The sequence below is a fragment of the Oncorhynchus keta genome, chromosome 7, assembly GCF_023373465.1.
Source record: "Oncorhynchus keta strain PuntledgeMale-10-30-2019 chromosome 7, Oket_V2, whole genome shotgun sequence".
Taxonomy (NCBI): Eukaryota; Metazoa; Chordata; class Actinopteri; order Salmoniformes; family Salmonidae; genus Oncorhynchus; species Oncorhynchus keta.
Window position 1 is genome coordinate 51,059,678 of NC_068427.1, and position 17,500 is coordinate 51,077,177.

Sequence of the window (17,500 nt, forward strand, 5' to 3'; positions counted from 1 at the left end):
CCTTGTTATAGTTTTGCTATTGTTCTTATTGTAACAGAATGATCAACGATCCAACACAGATTGTGCCTAAAATGTCTCCAGAAGACGGAACAACAGAAGAGAGTTCCAAATTCTAATATTCTATATTCACTGATTTAATTCTGCTGTTATAAAGTTAAAGTTTTACTGTTAAACTACTTGACATATAAACTAATGTTCTGGTATGAAATTCCCACTGTCCAGCCCCCCCCCCCCGTACTGCTAAGTCATGTGTATGGGGGAGTTTACGGTGCAGGACACTGTATCTCACTGGCTAGATGGGGGAGTTTACGGTGCAGGACACTGTATCTCACTGGCTAGATGGGGGAGTTTACGGTGCAGGACACTGTATCTCACTGACTAGATGGGGGAGGTTACGGTGCAGGACACTGTCTCTCACTGGCTAGATGGGGGAGTTTACGGTGCAGGACACTGTATCTCACTGACTAGATGGGGGAGTTTACGGTGCAGGACACTGTCTCTCACTGACTAGATGGGGGAGTTTACGGTGCAGGACACTGTCTCTCACTGGCTAGATGGGGGAGTTTACGGTGCAGGACACTGTATCTCACTGACTAGATGGGGGAGTTTACGGTGCAGGACACTGTATCTCACTGGCTAGATGGGGGAGTTTACGGTGCAGGACACTGTATCTCACTGGCTAGATGGGGGAGTTTACGGTGCAGGACACTGTCTCTCACTGGCTAGATGGGGGAGTTTACGGTGCAGGACACTGTCTCTCACTGGCTCTCTGCGGTAGTTTACGGTGCAGGACACTGTCTCTCACTGGCTAGATGGGGGAGTTTACGGTGCTGGACACTGTCTCTCACTGGCTAGATGGGGGCGTTTACGGTGCAGGACACTGTCTCTCACTGGCTAGATGGGGGAGGTTACGGTGCAGGACACTGTCTCTCACTGGCTAGATGGGGGAGTTTACGGTGCAGGACACTGTATCTCACTGGCTAGATGGGGGAGTTTACGGTGCAGGACACTGTATCTCACTGGCTAGATGGGGGAGTTTACGGTGCAGGACACTGTATCTCACTGGCTAGATAGGGGAGTTTACGGTGCAGGACACTGTCTCTCACTGGCTCTATGCGGTAGTTTACGGTGCAGGACACTGTCTCTCACTGGCTCTATGCGGTAGTTTACGGTGCAGGACACTGTCTCTCACTGGCTTCAGGTAGTTTACGGTGCAGGACACTGTCTCTCACTGGCTCTATGCGGTAGTTTACGGTGCAGGACACTGTCTCTCACTGGCTCTGTGCGGTAGTTTACTGTGCAGGACACTGTCTCTCACTGGCTCTATGCGGTAGTTTACGGTGCAGGACACTGTCTCTCACTGGCTCTATGCGGTAGTTTACGGTGCAGGACACTGTCTCTCACTGGCTCTATGCGGTGGTTTACTGTGCAGGACACTGTCTCTCACTGGCTCTATGCGGTTGTTTACGGTGCAGGACACTGTCTCTCACTGGCTCTATGCGGTAGTTTACGGTGCAGGACACTGTCTCTCACTGGCTCTATGCGGTAGTTTACTATGCAGGACACTGTCTCTCACTGGCTCTATGCGGTAGTTTACTGTGCAGGACACTGTCTCTCACTGGCTCTATGCGGTAGTTTACGGTGCAGGACACTGTCTCTCACTGGCTCTATGCGGTAGTTTACTGTGCAGGACACTGTCTCTCACTGGCTCTATGCGGTTGTTTACTGTGCAGGACACTGTCTCTCACTGGCTCTATGCGGTAGTTTACGGTGCAGGACACTGTCTCTCACTGGCTCTATGCGGTAGTTTACTGTGCAGGACACTGTCTCTCACTGGCTCTAGTTTACTGTGCAGGACACTGTCTCTCACTGGCTCTATGCGGTAGTTTACTGTGCAGGACACTGTCTCTCACTGGCTCTATGCGGTAGTTTACGGTGCAGGACACTGTCTCTCACTGGCTCTATGCGGTAGTTTACTGTGCAGGACACTGTCTCTCACTGGCTCTATGCGGTAGTTTACGGTGCAGGACACTGTCTCTCACTGGCTCTATGCGGTAGTTTACTGTGCAGGACACTGTCTCTCACTGGCTCTATGCGGTAGTTTACGGTGCAGGACACTGTCTCTCACTGGCTCTATGCGGTAGTTTACTGTGCAGGACACTGTCTCTCACTGGCTCTATGCAGTAGTTTACGGTGCAGGACACTGTCTCTCACTGGCTCTATGCGGTAGTTTACGGTGCAGGACACTGTCTCTCACTGGCTCTATGCGGTAGTTTACGGTGCAGGACACTGTCTCTCACTGGCTCTATGCGGTAGTTTACTGTGCAGGACACTGTCTCTCACTGGCTCTATGTGGTAGTTTACTGTGCAGGACACTGTCTCGCTCACAAAGGCCCTGTACAGTGAGCTGTTTTAGCACAAGTCAGCCTGAGCCTGGGCATAAGTTCCGCTCCAGAATAAATCATCCCCTCTGTGGGCTGGGGAGGAGAGTAGGGTAGCAGGGGTAGAGGTGCTGAAAAGCTCCCATACACCTGTCCCAGAACCATGCAACAGCCTCCAAAGCATGCTCTCCACTTACCTCCCCTAATTTATGTGACAACACATCACTCCTGACAGACACAAGCAAAAAACTCTTTGCAGAAATGTTGCAGCGTCCTAAACATTAGAGATCTGACATGCTGTATGGGATAAAACATGAGATTATTGTTCAGTCTGACAGATTACAACCGCTACGACCATTGTGCCCTGTCCCCTCTGGGTAGGGTAAACAAAGTCAATGAATCAATCAAGGTTATTTATAAAGCCCTTTTTACATCAGCTGATATATCTCAAAGTGCTGTACAGAAACCCAGCCTAAAACCCCAAACAGCAAGCGATGCACGGTGGCTAGGAGAAACTCCCTAGAAAGGTAGGCACCTAGGAAGAAACCTAGAGAGGAACCAGGCTATGGGGGGTGGCCAGTCCTCTTCTGGCTGTGCCAGTTGGAGATTAGAAACCTAGAGAGGAACCAGGCTATGGGGGGTGGCCAGTCCTCTTCTGGCTGTGCCGGGTGGAGATTAGAAACCTAGAGAGGAACCAGGCTATGTGGGGTGGTCAATCCTCTTCTGGCTGTGCCGGGTGGAGATTAGAAACCTAGAGAGGAACCAGGCTATGTGGGGTGGTCAGTCCTCTTCTGGCTGTGCCGGGTGGAGATTAGAAACCTAGAGAGGAACCAGGCTATGTGGGGTGGCCAGTCCTCTTCTGGCTGTGCCGGGTGGAGATTAGAAACCTAGAGAGGAACCAGGCTATGTGGGGTGGTCAGTCCTCTTCTGGCTGTGCCGGGTGGAGATTAGAAACCTAGAGAGGAACCAGGCTATGTGGGGTGGTCAGTCCTCTTCTGGCTGTGCCGGGTGGAGATTAGAAACCTAGAGAGGAACCAGGCTATGTGGGGTGGTCAGTCCTCTTCTTGCTGTGCCGGGTGGAGATTAGAAACCTAGAGAGGAACCAGGCTATGTGGGGTGGCCAGTCCTCTTCTGGCTGTGCCGGGTGGAGATTAGAAACCTAGAGAGGAACCAGGCTATGTGGGGTGGCCAGTCCTCTTCTGGCTGTGCCGGGTGGAGATTAGAAACCTAGAGAGGAACCAGGCTATGTGGGGTGGCCAGTCCTCTTCTGGCTGTGCCGGGTGGAGATTAGAAACCTAGAGAGGAACCAGGCTATGTGGGGTGGTCAGTCCTCTTCTGGCTGTGCCGGGTGGAGATTAGAAACCTAGAGAGGAACCAGGCTATGTGGGGTGGTCAGTCCTCTTCTGGCTGTGCCGGGTGGAGATTAGAAACCTAGAGAGGAACCAGGCTATGTGGGGTGGTCAGTCCTCTTCTGGCTGTGCCGGGTGGAGATTAGAAACCTAGAGAGGAACCAGGCTATGTGGGGTGGCCAGTCCTCTTCTGGCTGTGCCGGGTGGAGATTAGAAACCTAGAGAGGAACCAGGCTATGTGGGGTGGCCAGTCCTCTTCTGGCTGTGCCGGGTGGAGATTAGAAACCTAGAGAGGAACCAGGCTATGTGGGGTGGTCAGTCCTCTTCTGGCTGTGCCGGGTGGAGATTAGAAACCTAGAGAGGAACCAGGCTATGTGGGGTGGTCAGTCCTCTTCTGGCTGTGCCGGGTGGAGATTAGAAACCTAGAGAGGAACCAGGCTATGTGGGGTGGCCAGTCCTCTTCTGGCTGTGCCGGGTGGAGATTAGAAACCTAGAGAGGAACCAGGCTATGTGGGGTGGTCAGTCCTCTTCTGGCTGTGCCGGGTGGAGATTAGAAACCTAGAGAGGAACCAGGCTATGTGGGGTGGTCAGTCCTCTTCTGGCTGTGCCGGGTGGAGATTAGAAACCTAGAGAGGAACCAGGCTATGTGGGGTGGTCAGTCCTCTTCTGGCTGTGCCGGGTGGAGATTAGAAACCTAGAGAGGAACCAGGCTATGTGGGGTGGCCAGTCCTCTTCTGGCTGTGCCGGGTGGAGATTAGAAACCTAGAGAGGAACCAGGCTATGTGGGGTGGTCAGTCCTCTTCTGGCTGTGCCGGGTGGAGATTAGAAACCTAGAGAGGAACCAGGCTATGTGGGGTGGTCAGTCCTCTTCTGGCTGTGCCGGGTGGAGATTAGAAACCTAGAGAGGAACCAGGCTATGTGGGGTGGCCAGTCCTCTTCTGGCTGTGCCGGGTGGAGATTAGAAACCTAGAGAGGAACCAGGCTATGTGGGGTGGTCAGTCCTCTTCTGGCTGTGCCGGGTGGAGATTAGAAACCTAGAGAGGAACCAGGCTATGTGGGGTGGTCAGTCCTCTTCTGGCTGTGCCGGGTGGAGATTAGAAACCTAGAGAGGAACCAGGCTATGGGGGTGGCCAGTCCTCTTCTGGCTGTGCCGGGTGGAGATTAGAAACCTAGAGAGGAACCAGGCTATGTGGGGTGGTCAGTCCTCTTCTGGCTGTGCCGGGTGGAGATTAGAAACCTAGAGAGGAACCAGGCTATGTGGGGTGGTCAGTCCTCTTCTGGCTGTGCCGGGTGGAGATTAGAAACCTAGAGAGGAACCAGGCTATGTGGGGTGGTCAGTCCTCTTCTGGCTGTGCTGTGTGGAGATTAGAAACCTAGAGAGGAACCAGGCTATGTGGGGTGGTCAGTCCTCTTCTGGCTGTGCCGGGTGGAGATTAGAAACCTAGAGAGGAACCAGGCTATGTGGGGTGGTCAGTCCTCTTCTGGCTGTGCCGGGTGGAGATTAGAAACCTAGAGAGGAACCAGGCTATGTGGGGTGGCCAGTCCTCTTCTGGCTGTGCCGGGTGGAGATTAGAAACCTAGAGAGGAACCAGGCTATGTGGGGTGGTCAGTCCTCTTCTGGCTGTGCCGGGTGGAGATTAGAAACCTAGAGAGGAACCAGGCTATGTGGGGTGGTCAGTCCTCTTCTGGCTGTGCCGGGTGGAGATTAGAAACCTAGAGAGGAACCAGGCTATGTGGGGTGGCCAGTCCTCTTCTGGCTGTGCCGGGTGGAGATTAGAAACCTAGAGAGGAACCAGGCTATGTGGGGTGGTCAGTCCTCTTCTGGCTGTGCCGGGTGGAGATTAGAAACCCAGAGAGGAACCAGGCTATGTGGGGTGGCCAGTCCTCTTCTGGCTGTGCCGGGTGGAGATTATAAACCTAGAGAGGAACCAGGCTATGTGGGGTGGCCAGTCCTCTTCTGGCTGTGCCGGGTGGAGATTAGAAACCTAGAGAGGAACCAGGCTATGAGGGGTGGCCAGTCCTCTTCTGGCTGTGCAGGGTGGAGATTAGAAACCTAGAGAGGAACCAGGCTATGAGGGGTGGCCAGTCCTCTTCTGGCTGTGCCGGGTGGAGATTATAAACCTAGAGAGGAACCAGGCTATGAGGGGTGGTCAGTCCTCTTCTGGCTGTGCCGGGTGGAGATTATAAACCTAGAGATGAACCAGGCTATGAGGGGTGGCCAGTCCTCTTCTGGCTGTGCCGGGTGGAGATTAGAAACCTAGAGAGGAACCAGGCTATGGGGGGTGGCCAGTCCTCTTCTGGCTGTGCCGGGTGGAGATTAGAAACCTAGAGAGGAACCAGGCTATGAGGGGTGCCCAGTCCTCTTCTTGCTGTGCCGGGTGGAGATTAGAAACCTAGAGAGGAACCAGGCTATGTGGGGTGGTCAGTCCTCTTCTGGCTGTGCCGGGTGGAGATTAGAAACCTAGAGAGGAACCAGGCTATGTGGGGTGGTCAGTCCTCTTCTGGCTGTGCCGGGTGGAGATTAGAAACCTAGAGAGGAACCAGGCTATGTGGGGTGGTCAGTCCTCTTCTGGCTGTGCCGGGTGGAGATTATAACAGACCATGGCCATTAAGGCCAGATTGTTCTTCAAGATGTTCAAACTTTCATAGATGACCAGCAGGGCCAAATAAGAATCACAGGGGTTGTAGAGGGTGCAACATGTCGGTACCTCAGGAGTAAATGTCAGTTAGCTTTTCATAGCTAAGCATTCAGAGGTCAAGACAGCAGGTGCGGTAGAGAGAGAGAGAGTTTAAAACAGCAGGTTCGGGACAAGGTAGCACATCCGGTGAACAGGTCAGAGTGTCATAGCCGCAGGCAGAACAGTTGAATCTGGAGCAGCAGCACAACCAGGTGGACTGGTGACAGCCAGGAGTCACTAGGTCAGGTAGTCCTGAGGCATGTCCTAGGGTTCAGGTTCTCCGGGAGACAGGGAGAGAGAGAGAATTAGAGGGAGCATACTTAAATTCACACAGGACACCAGATAAGACAGGAGTATTACACCAGATATAAAAGACTGACCCTAGCCCCCCATCACATAGACTATTGCAGCATAGATACTGGAGGCTGAGACAGGGGGGGTCGGGGGACAATGATACCCCCGGATGGGGCCAACCAGGCAGGATATAACCCAACCCACTTTGCCAAAGCACAGTCCCCATACCACGAGAGTACAGCCCACAAAGATCTCATCCACCGCACTGAGAGGTCGCAAAACTGGACAGGAAGAGCACGTCTGTGACTCAACCCACTGAAGGGACGCACCCCTCCTAGGGACGGCATGGCAGAGCACCAGTAAAGCCAGTGACTCAGCCCCCCGTAACAGGGTCAGAGGCAGAGAATCCCAGTGGAGAGAGGGGAACCGGCAAGGCAGAGACAGCAAGGGTGGTTTGTGCAATGCATTGCCGTTCACCTTCCCACCCCTGGGCCAGACGACACTCAATCATAGGACCTACTGAAGAGATGAGTCTTCAATAAAGACTTAAAGATGGAGACTGAGTCTGCATCTCTCCCATGGATAGACAGACCATTCCATAAAAATAGAGCTCTATAGGAGAAAGCCCTGCCTCCAGCTGTTTGCTTAGAAATTATTGGGATAGTTAGGCCTGCGTCTTGTGACTGTAGCGCAGGTGTAGGTACGACAGGACCAAATCAGAGAGATAGGTAGGAGCAAGCCCATGTAATGCTTTGTAGGTTAAAAGTAAAACTTTGAAATCAGGAACAGGAAGCCAGTATAGAGAGGCTAGTACTGGAGTAATATAAAAAACAATGTTTGGTTCTAGTCAAGATTCTAGCAGCCGTGTTTAGCACTAAGTTTATTTAGTGCTTTATTAGTTATTATAGTTATTAGAGTAGAGTATTGCAGTAGTCTAATCAAGAAGAGACAAAAGCATGGATTAGCTTTTCATCATAATTTTTGGACAAAACTTTTCTGGTTTTTGAAATGGTACTACGATGGAAAAAAACATTGTTTAAAATATTCTTGATATGTTCGTCAAAAGAGAGATGAGGGTGCAGAGTCTGTGACCGTGGTTGCGTGAGGGGGGCTTTTTTTGTGTGAGCACATGCCCTGCAGTAGGAAGGCAAGGGACAGGTACAGAGACTCATTGTAGACAGACCTAGATCAGAGGAAGGCAAGAGAAAGACACAGAGACTCATTGTAGACAGACCTAGATCAGAGGAAGGCAAGAGAAAGACACAGAGACCCATTGTAGACAGACCTAGATCAGAGGAAGGCAAGAGAAAGACACAGAGACCCATTGTGGACAGACCTAGATCAGAGGAAGGCAAGAGAAAGACACAGAGACCCATTGTAGACAGACCTAGATCAGAGGAAGGCAAGAGAAAGACACAGAGACCCATTGTAGACAGACCTAGATCAGAGGAAGGCCATTTGTAATGAAGGGAAAACTACAACCGTTAAAAGGCTCTGGATTTAGTGAAATATACCTCATCTTAATTATTCCTTATAAAATACACCAAAAACGATGTGATTATACATACAATAAAACGATAGAGGAGGACGGTATATTGGTGCAGAAGGAGGAGAGAGAGAGTGCAGATCCCTGGATCCTGATAGGATGAGAGGAGTTACCAGACTTGGGTTTGATGTACAGTCGTGGCCAAACGTTTTGAGGACACAAATATACATTTTCACAAAGTTTGCTGCTTCAGTGTCTTTAGATATTTTTGTCAGATGTTACTATGGATACTGAAGTATAATTACAAGTATCAAAGGCTTGTATTGACAATTACATGACGTTGATGCAAAGAGTCAATATTTGCAGTGTTGACCCTTCTTTTTGAAGACCTCTTCTTCAATCTGCCCTGGGATGCTGTCAATTAACTTCTGGGCCACATCCTGACTGATGGCAGCCCATTCCTGCATAATCAATGCTTGGAGTTTGTCAGAATTTGTGGGTTTTGTTTGTCCACCCGCCTCTTGAGGATTGACCACAAGATCTCAATGATGGGATTAAGGTCTGGGGAGTTTCCTGGTCATGGACTCAAAATATTGATGTTTTGTTCCCCGAGACACTTAGTTATCACTTTTGCCTTATGTCAAGGTGCTCCATCATGCTGGAAAAGGCATTGTTCATCACCAAACTGTCCCTGGATGGTTGGGAGAAGTTGCTCTCTGAGGATGTGTTGGTACCATTCTTTATTCATGGCTGTGTTCTTAGGCAAAATTGTGAGTGAGCCCACTCCCTTGGCTGAGAAGCAACCCCACACATGAATGGTCTCAGGATGCTTTACTGTTGGCATGACACAGGACTGATGGTAGCGCTCACCTTGTATTCTCCGGACAAGCTTTTTTTCCGGATGCCCCATTCCTAAGCAAGCTCTGTACTGGTGTTGCCCCGATCCCGCAGCTGAATCAACTTTAGGAGACGGTCCTGGCGCTTGCTGGACTTTCTTGGGCACCCTTGAAGCCTTCTTCACAACAATTGAACCGCTCTCCTTGAAGTTCTTGATGATCCGATAAATGGTTGATTTAGGTGCAATCTTACTGGCAGCAATATCCTGGCCTTTTTGTGCAAAGCAATGATGACGGCACGTGTTTCCTTGCAGGTAACCATGGTTGACAGAGGAAGAACAATGATTCCAAGCATCACCCTCCTTTTGAAGCTTCCAGTCTGTTATTCAAACTCAATCAGGATGACAGAATGATCTTCAGCCTTGTCCTCGTTAACACTCACACCTGTGTTAATGAGAGAATCACCGACATGATGTCAGCTGGTCCTTTTGTGGCGGTGCTGAAATGCAGTGGAAATGTTTTTTGGGGGGGATTAAGTTCATTTGTATGACAAAGAGGGACTTTGCAATTAATTGCAATTAATCTGATCACTCTTCATAACATTCTGGAGAATATGCTAATTGCCATCATACAAACTGAGGCAGCAGACGTTGTAAACATTAATATTTGTGTCGTTCTCAAAAGCTTTGGCCATGACTGTACATGTACTTTGAACATTTGCTCTAGTCTGGCCTGGACTGGACTGGCCTGGCCTGGACTGGACTGGCCTGGACTAGCCTGGACTGGCCTGGACTGGACTAGCCTGGACTGGACTAGACTAGCCTGGACTAGCCTGGACTGGACTGGCCTGGACTAGCCTGGACTGGACTGGCCTGGACTGGACTAGCCTGGACTGGACTGGCCTGGACTGGTCTGGTCTGGTCTGGACTGGACTGGTCTGGACTGGACTGGCCTTGACTGGCCTGGCCTGGACTGGTCTGTTCTGGACTAGACTGGTCTGGACTGGCCTGGACTGGTCTGGACTGGACTGGCCTGGACTGGACTGGCCTGGCCTGGCCTGGCCTGGCCTGGACTGGACTAGCCTGGACTGGACTGGACTAGCCTGGACTGGACTGGCCTGGCCTGGCCTGGCCTGGCCTGGCCTGGCCTGGACTGGTCTGGACTGGTCTGGTCTGGCCTGGACTATTCTGGACTGGACTGGCCTGGACTAGCCTGGACTGGACTGGACTGGACTGGACTAGCCTGGACTGGACTGGCAGATGGGTCGGGCTACCGTTCTTCTTCTTTTCTGTTTTGAGACTATTCCATTGGTTCATTAAGTCAGGAATCTCACATCAAGGACATGAGGTATTTTTATTTAAATGATTTTGAATAGCACTTAAACCCGGGTCTAGCACTGAACATGGCTGACTCACAAAATCTTCAATAATGTTGTGTGGAGGAGGTAGACGAGGAGGAGGAGGGGGTAGGAGGGGGGTAATAGACAAAAAGGCGGCAGGAGGGGGGTAAGAGAAGGAGGGGGGCAGGAGGAGGGCTGTGTGGTAAACAGGGGTGTTGGGGTTTCAAGCTCCCAGACTCTAATCCTGACACACTGCCTCCACCAATTACAGGAGAAAAGGGAGGAAAACACCAACCCAGAAAGCCAGCAAAGGGCATATTTAGTAACGTTTTGGCAAGCTGTAATTACATGTATGGCTAACAGAGAGATTTAACTACTTTTCCCCACTGATTGACAAGACAGAGTAGAGAAGGATACACACACCAGAGAACAGTACACACAGGTCAGTAGTACTCCAGAGTCTGTGAAAAGTGGGAGTTGTAATGACATTTCCATGTTAACCATAGGTGGGTTAGTAGAGCTGCTGTTGCGCACATAAAACCCCTCCGTCCATAATCGACGCATGGTTTCTCTTAGAAACAAGGAGCTGACGACACCAGGAGAAAAGACAGATGAGAGTAGAACTGGACCTGCCGGAAGAGTGACTGTGTATGTTTAATGGAATTCAGAGAGGCTCACTAAGGATGTGGTTGGAGGGGAATGTTGTTAGGTTTTTACCGGTGAACTGAAAGTAGACGTAATCTAGGCTTTATTGTGTTTGTCTAACTAGTGGACAGTCACCGATTGAACCTGGCAAACATCTGAAAAACATCTTCCGTTTTACCTTTTATCGTTTGCGGAAAAGGGGGAGGGGGGTTTACTCTCCCCAAAATACTCTTCAGCCTTGGACTTTGATGATGAATGTTCCATTTAATCCAGTCCACCCATGAATAAAAAACATTTAACAGTAAAAGCCTAGCTAAATGTAGCTATAGTAAAAGCTAAATGTAGCTATAGTAAAAGCCTAGCTAAATGTAGCTATAGTAAAGGCCTAGCTAAATGTAGCTATAGTAAAAGCCTAGCTAAATGTAGCTATAGTAAAAGCCTAGCTAAATGTAGCTATAGTAAAGGCCTAGCTAAATGTAGCTATAGTAAAGGCCTAGCTAAATGTAGCTATAGTACAAGCCTAGCTAAATGTAGCTATAGTAAAAGCCTAGCTAAATGTAGCTATAGTAAAGGCCTAGCTAAATGTAGCTATAGTAAAGGCCTAGCTAAATGTAGCTATAGTAAAGGCCTAGCTAAATGTAGCTATAGTAAAGGCCTAGCTAAATGTAGCTATAGTAAAAGCCTAGCTAAATGTAGCTATAGTAAAGGCCTAGCTAAATGTAGCTATAGTAAAAGCCTAGCTAAATGTAGCTATAGTAAAAGCCTAGCTAAATGTAGCTATAGTAAAGGCCTAGCTAAATGTAGCTATAGTAAAAGCCTAGCTAAATGTAGCTATAGTAAAAGCCTAGCTAAATGTAGCTAAAGTAAAGGCCTAGCTAAATGTAGCTATAGTAAAGGCCTAGCTAAATGTAGCTATAGTAAAAGCCTAGCTAAATGTAGCTATAGTAAAGGCCTTGCTAAATGTAGCTATAGTAAAAGCCTAGCTAAATGTAGCTATAGTAAAAGCCTAGCTAAATGTAGCTATAGTAAAAGCCTAGCTAAATGTAGCTATAGTAAAGGCCTCGCTAAATGTAGCTATAGTAAAGGCCTAGCTAAATGTAGCTATAGTAAAAGCCTAGCTAAATGTAGCTATAGTAAAGGCCTAGCTAAATGTAGCTATAGTAAAAGCCTAGCTAAATGTAGCTATAGTAAAAGCCTAGCTAAATGTAGCTATAGTAAAAGCCTAGCTAAATGTAGCTATAGTAAAGGCCTAGCTAAATGTAGCTATAGTAAAAGCCTAGCTAAATGTAGCTATAGTAAAAGCCTAGCTAAATGTAGCTATAGTAAAAGCCTAGCTAAATGTAGCTATAGTAAAGGCCTTGCTAAATGTAGCTATAGTAAAAGCCTAGCTAAATGTAGCTATAGTAAAAGCCTAGCTAAATGTAGCTATAGTAAAAGCCTAGCTAAATGTAGCTATAGTAAAAGCCTAGCTAAATGTAGCTATAGTAAAAGCCTAGCTAAATGTAGCTATAGTAAAAGCCTAGCTAAATGTAGCTATAGTAAAAGCCTAGCTAAATGTAGCTATAGTAAAGGCCTAGCTAAATGTAGCTATAGTAAAAGCCTAGCTAAATGTAGCTATAGTAAAAGCCTAGCTAAATGTAGCTAAAGTAAAGGCCTAGCTAAATGTAGCTATAGTAAAGGCCTAGCTAAATGTAGCTATAGTAAAAGCCTAGCTAAATGTAGCTATAGTAAAGGCCTTGCTAAATGTAGCTATAGTAAAAGCCTAGCTAAATGTAGCTATAGTAAAAGCCTAGCTAAATGTAGCTATAGTAAAAGCCTAGCTAAATGTAGCTATAGTAAAAGCCTAGCTAAATGTAGCTATAGTAAAGGCCTAGCTAAATGTAGCTATAGTAAAAGCCTAGCTAAATGTAGCTATAAGTGTTTATATGCCGGTCAGTGTTCAAATGAGGCTCCGCCTGGTCAACATACACCATGTCAGTTATGAGAGATTCAGGACTCCCCAGGGACCCTCAGGCTGGGGGGAAACCAACAATGTGTTCATAGATAAACATATAAAAACAGGACACCACAGGGCAGATTTTAGGTTTAGTCGGAAGAAGCATTAATTTAATTCTGGTAGGAAAACAGAAGAGGGGACATTAAAATGGCCTCTGTTGGCATGTGTGCATCAGACTGTAGTCTGAGGAGAGAGAGAGAGAGAGAGAGAGAGAGAGAGAGAGAGAGAGAGAGAGAGAGAGAGAGAGAGAGAGAGTTGTATGTTGTGATGTTTACTGTTAATTTTTGTTGTTTTTCACTTTATATATTCACTTTGTATGTTGTCTACCTCACTTGCTTTGGCAATGTTAACACATGTTTCCCATGCCAATAAAGCCCTTGAATTGAATTGAATTGAATTGAGAGAGAGAGAGAGAATATCCTCATTTACATTTACATTTAAGTCATTTAGCAGACGCTCTTATCCAGAGCGACTTACAAATTGGTGCATTCACCTTATGACATCCAGTGGAACAGCCACTTTACAATAGTGCATCTAAATCTTTTAGGGGGGGGGTGAGAAGGATTACTTATCCTATCCTAGGTATTCCTTAAAGAGGTGGGGTTTCAGGTGTCTCTGGAAGGTGGTGATTGACTCCGCTGTCCTGGCGTCGTGAGGGAGTGTGTTCCACCATTGGGGGGCCAGAGCAGCGAACAGTTTTGACTGTGCTGAGCGGGAACTTATGTCATGCAATAAATTGCAAATTAATTACTTAAAAATCATACAATGTGATTTTCTGGATTTTTGTTTTAGATTCCGTCTCTCACAGTTGAAGTGTACCTATGACAAAAATTACAGACCTCTACATGCTTTGTAAGTAGGAAAACCTGAAAAATCGTCAGTGTATCAAATACTTGGGCAACCAGTGAAGAACAAACACCATTGTAAATACAACCCATATTTATGAATATTTATTTTCCCTTGTGCACTTTAACCATCTGTACCTCATTACAACACTGTATATATATACGTAATATGACATATGTAATGTCTTTATTGTTTTGAAACTTCTGTATGTGTAATGTTTACTGTTCATTTCTGTTTATTTCACTTTTGTATATTATCGACCACACTTGCTTTGGCAATGTTAACACATGCTTCCCATGCCTATAATGCCCATTGAATTGAATTGAATTGAATTGAGAGAGAGAGACCTTTGTACAACATGTGCGTTTAGCCAAAAGGTGTCTGCGATGTAGAGCTGTTGGTTGTGGAATGATAACATATTTTTTTTATTTTTATTTTTTTTTACCTTTATTTAACCAGGCAAGTCAGTTAAGAACATATTCTTATTTTCAATGACGGCCTGGGAACAGTGGGTTAACAGCCTGTTCAGGGGCAGAACGACAGATTTGTACCTTGTCAGCTCGGGGGTTTGAACTCGCAACCTTCCGGTTACTAGTCCAAAGCTCTAACCACTAGGCTACGCTGCCGTACAGGTGGGTGGGTTTTCTACACGCCTCTAGAAGAAAGAACACTGTACTACATCCAGACGTGAATGATCCCGGCGTCGGGGAGTCCAGAAACATTCTGTGTAGCCTGACCACAATTCGCCAACTCAAAACACAATGTTTACTCCTTAAGGCCAATGAGTTACTCTCGGACACCAGACTAGCTGCAGAAAGAGACCGTGTCAAAATAACAGCACATGTCTTGTCAGACAGATCCTGTTAAACACCCACCAACACCCATATTAGAGAGAATTCCCCCAGGTCCCAACACTCATTTCCTCCAAGAGTTAGAGAAACCACCATACCTAGAGATGAACAACACTTAGAGAAACCACCGTACTGAGAGATGAACAACACTTAGAAAAAACACCGTACTGAGAGATGAATAACACTTAGAGAAACCACCATACTGAGAGATGAACAACACTTAGAGAAACCTACTGAGAGATGAACAACACTTAGAGAAACCACCGTATTGAGAGATGAACAACACTTAGAGAAACCACCGTACTGAGAGATGAACAACACTTTAGAGAAACCACTGTACTGAGAGATGAACAACACTTAGAGAAACCACGGTACTGAGAGATGAACAACACTTAGAGAAACCACCGTACTGAGAGATGAACAACACTTTAGAGAAACCACTGTACTGAGAGATGAACAACACTTAGAGAAACCACCGTACTGAGAGATGAACAACACTTAGAGAAACCACCGTACTGAGAGATGAACAACACTTAGAGAAACCACCGTACTGAGAGATGAACAACACTTAGAGAAACCACCGTACTGAGAGATGAACAACACTTAGAGAAACCACCGTACTGAGAGATGAACAACACTTAGAGAAACCACCGTACTGAGAGATGAACAACACTTAGAGATGAATGAACAACACTTAGAGAAACCACTTGAGAGAGAGAAACCACCGTACTGAGAGATGAACAACACTTAGAGAAACCACCGTACTGAGAGATGAACAACACTTAGAGAAACCACCGTACTGAGAGATGAACAACACTTAGAGAAACCTACTGAGAGATGAACAACACTTAGAGAAACCACACTACTGAGAGATGAACAACACTTAGAGAAACCACCGTACTGAGAGATGAACAGCACTTAGAGAAACCACCATACTGAGAGAGAACAACACTTAGAGAAACCACCGTACTGAGAGATGAACAACACTTAGAGAAACCACTGTACTGAGAGATGAACAACACTTAGACAAACCACCGTACTGAGAGATGAACAACACTTAGAGAAACCACCGTACTGAGAGATGAACAACACTTTAGAGAAACCACCGTACTGAGAGATGAATAACACTTAGAGAAACCACCGTACTGAGAGATGAACAACACTTAGAGAAACCACCGTACTGAGAGATGAACAACACTTAGAGAAACCACCGTACTGAGAGATGAATAACACTTAGAGAAACCACCGTACTGAGAGATGAACAACACTTAGAGAAACCACCGTACTGAGAGATGAACAACACTTAGAGAAACCACCGTACTGAGAGATGAACAGCACTTAGAGAAACCACCGTACTGAGAGATGAACAACACTTAGAGAAACCACCGTACTGAGAGATGAATAACACTTAGAGAAACCTACTGAGAGATGAACAACACTTAGAGAAACCACCGTACTGAGAGATGAACAGCACTTAGAGAAACCACCATACTGAGAGAGAACAACACTTAGAGAAACCACCGTACTGAGAGATGAACAACACTTAGACAAACCACCGTACTGAGAGATGAACAACACTTAGAGAAACCACCGTACTGAGAGATGAACAACACTTAGAGAAACCACCGTACTGAGAGATGAACAACACTTAGAGAAACCACTGTACTGAGAGATGAACAACACTTAGACAAACCACCGTACTGAGAGATGAACAACACTTAGAGAAACCACCGTACTGAGAGATGAACAACACTTTAGAGAAACCACCGTACTGAGAGATGAACAACACTTAGAGAAACCACCGTACTGAGAGATGAACAACACTTAGAGAAACCTACTGAGAGATGAACAACACTTAGAGAAACCACCGTACTGAGAGATGAACAACACTTAGAGAAACCACCCTACTGAGAGATGAACAACACTTAGAGAAACCACAGTACTGAGAGATGAACAACACTTAGAGAAACCTACTGAGAGATGAACAACACTTAGAGAAACCACCGTACTGAGAGATGAACAACACTTAGAGAAACCTACTGAGAGATGAACAACACTTAGAGAAACCTACTGAGAGATGAACAACACTTAGAGAAACCACCGTACTGAGAGATGAACAACACTTAGAGAAACCACCGTACTGAGAGATGAACAACACTTAGAGAAACCTACTGAGAGATGAACAACACTTAGAGAAACCACAGTACTGAGAGATGAACAACACTTAGAGAAACAACCGTACTGAGAGATGAACAACACTTAGAGAAACCACCGTACTGAGAGATGAACAACACTTAGAGAAACCACCGTACTGAGAGATGAACAACACTTAGAGAAACCACTTTACTGAGAGATGGACTTTTAATAACACTCAGAAGAAACCACCAGACTCCATTACTGCCACTGATTACAACCATTACAACATCTAGCAGTGTGTAGGGATGTGGAGAGGGGAACCCAGCCAGCCATACCACTATGCTTTCGCTGTCTGTCACTCCCAACCATTTAGCATCTAATACCGCATGGCATGTTGTTAGCGTGTTCTGCATTTAACAATACATGGCATGTTGTTAGCGTGTTCTGCATCTAACAATACATGGCATGTTGTTAGCGTGTTCTGCATCTAACAATACATGGCATTTTGTTAGCGTGTTCTGCATCTAACAATACATGGCATGTTGTTAGCGTGTTCTGCATCTAACAATATATGGCATGTTGTTGCCGTGTCCTGCATCTAACAATACATGGTATGTTGTTGGCGTGTCCTGCATCTAACAATACATGGTATGTTGTTGGCGT

At 46.8% G+C, this 17,500-nt stretch overlaps 1 protein-coding gene and 1 long non-coding RNA gene across 27 annotated transcripts in view; one reads left to right on the top strand and one right to left on the bottom strand.

The window, feature by feature from the left end:
- The window catches only part of LOC118377119 (myc box-dependent-interacting protein 1), a 160,236-nt gene that overhangs the window by 139,198 nt on the left and 3,538 nt on the right, over positions 1 to 17,500 (top strand). The window lies entirely within an intron of this gene.
- On the bottom strand, positions 3,035 to 6,105 carry LOC127931202 (uncharacterized). Of its 26 annotated transcripts, none has more exons than XR_008140326.1 (8): positions 5,648 to 6,105; positions 5,444 to 5,511; positions 5,240 to 5,307; positions 4,629 to 4,696; positions 4,153 to 4,220; positions 3,881 to 4,016; positions 3,473 to 3,676; positions 3,035 to 3,268 (listed from the first exon to the last, which is right to left on the bottom strand). It is a non-coding gene; the product is annotated as an uncharacterized LOC127931202 (long non-coding RNA). The 26 variants fall into 26 exon arrangements; XR_008140325.1 differs by lacking the exon at positions 4,153 to 4,220 and adding an exon at positions 4,425 to 4,492; XR_008140317.1 differs by adding an exon at positions 4,425 to 4,492 and having other exon boundaries at positions 3,881 to 4,220.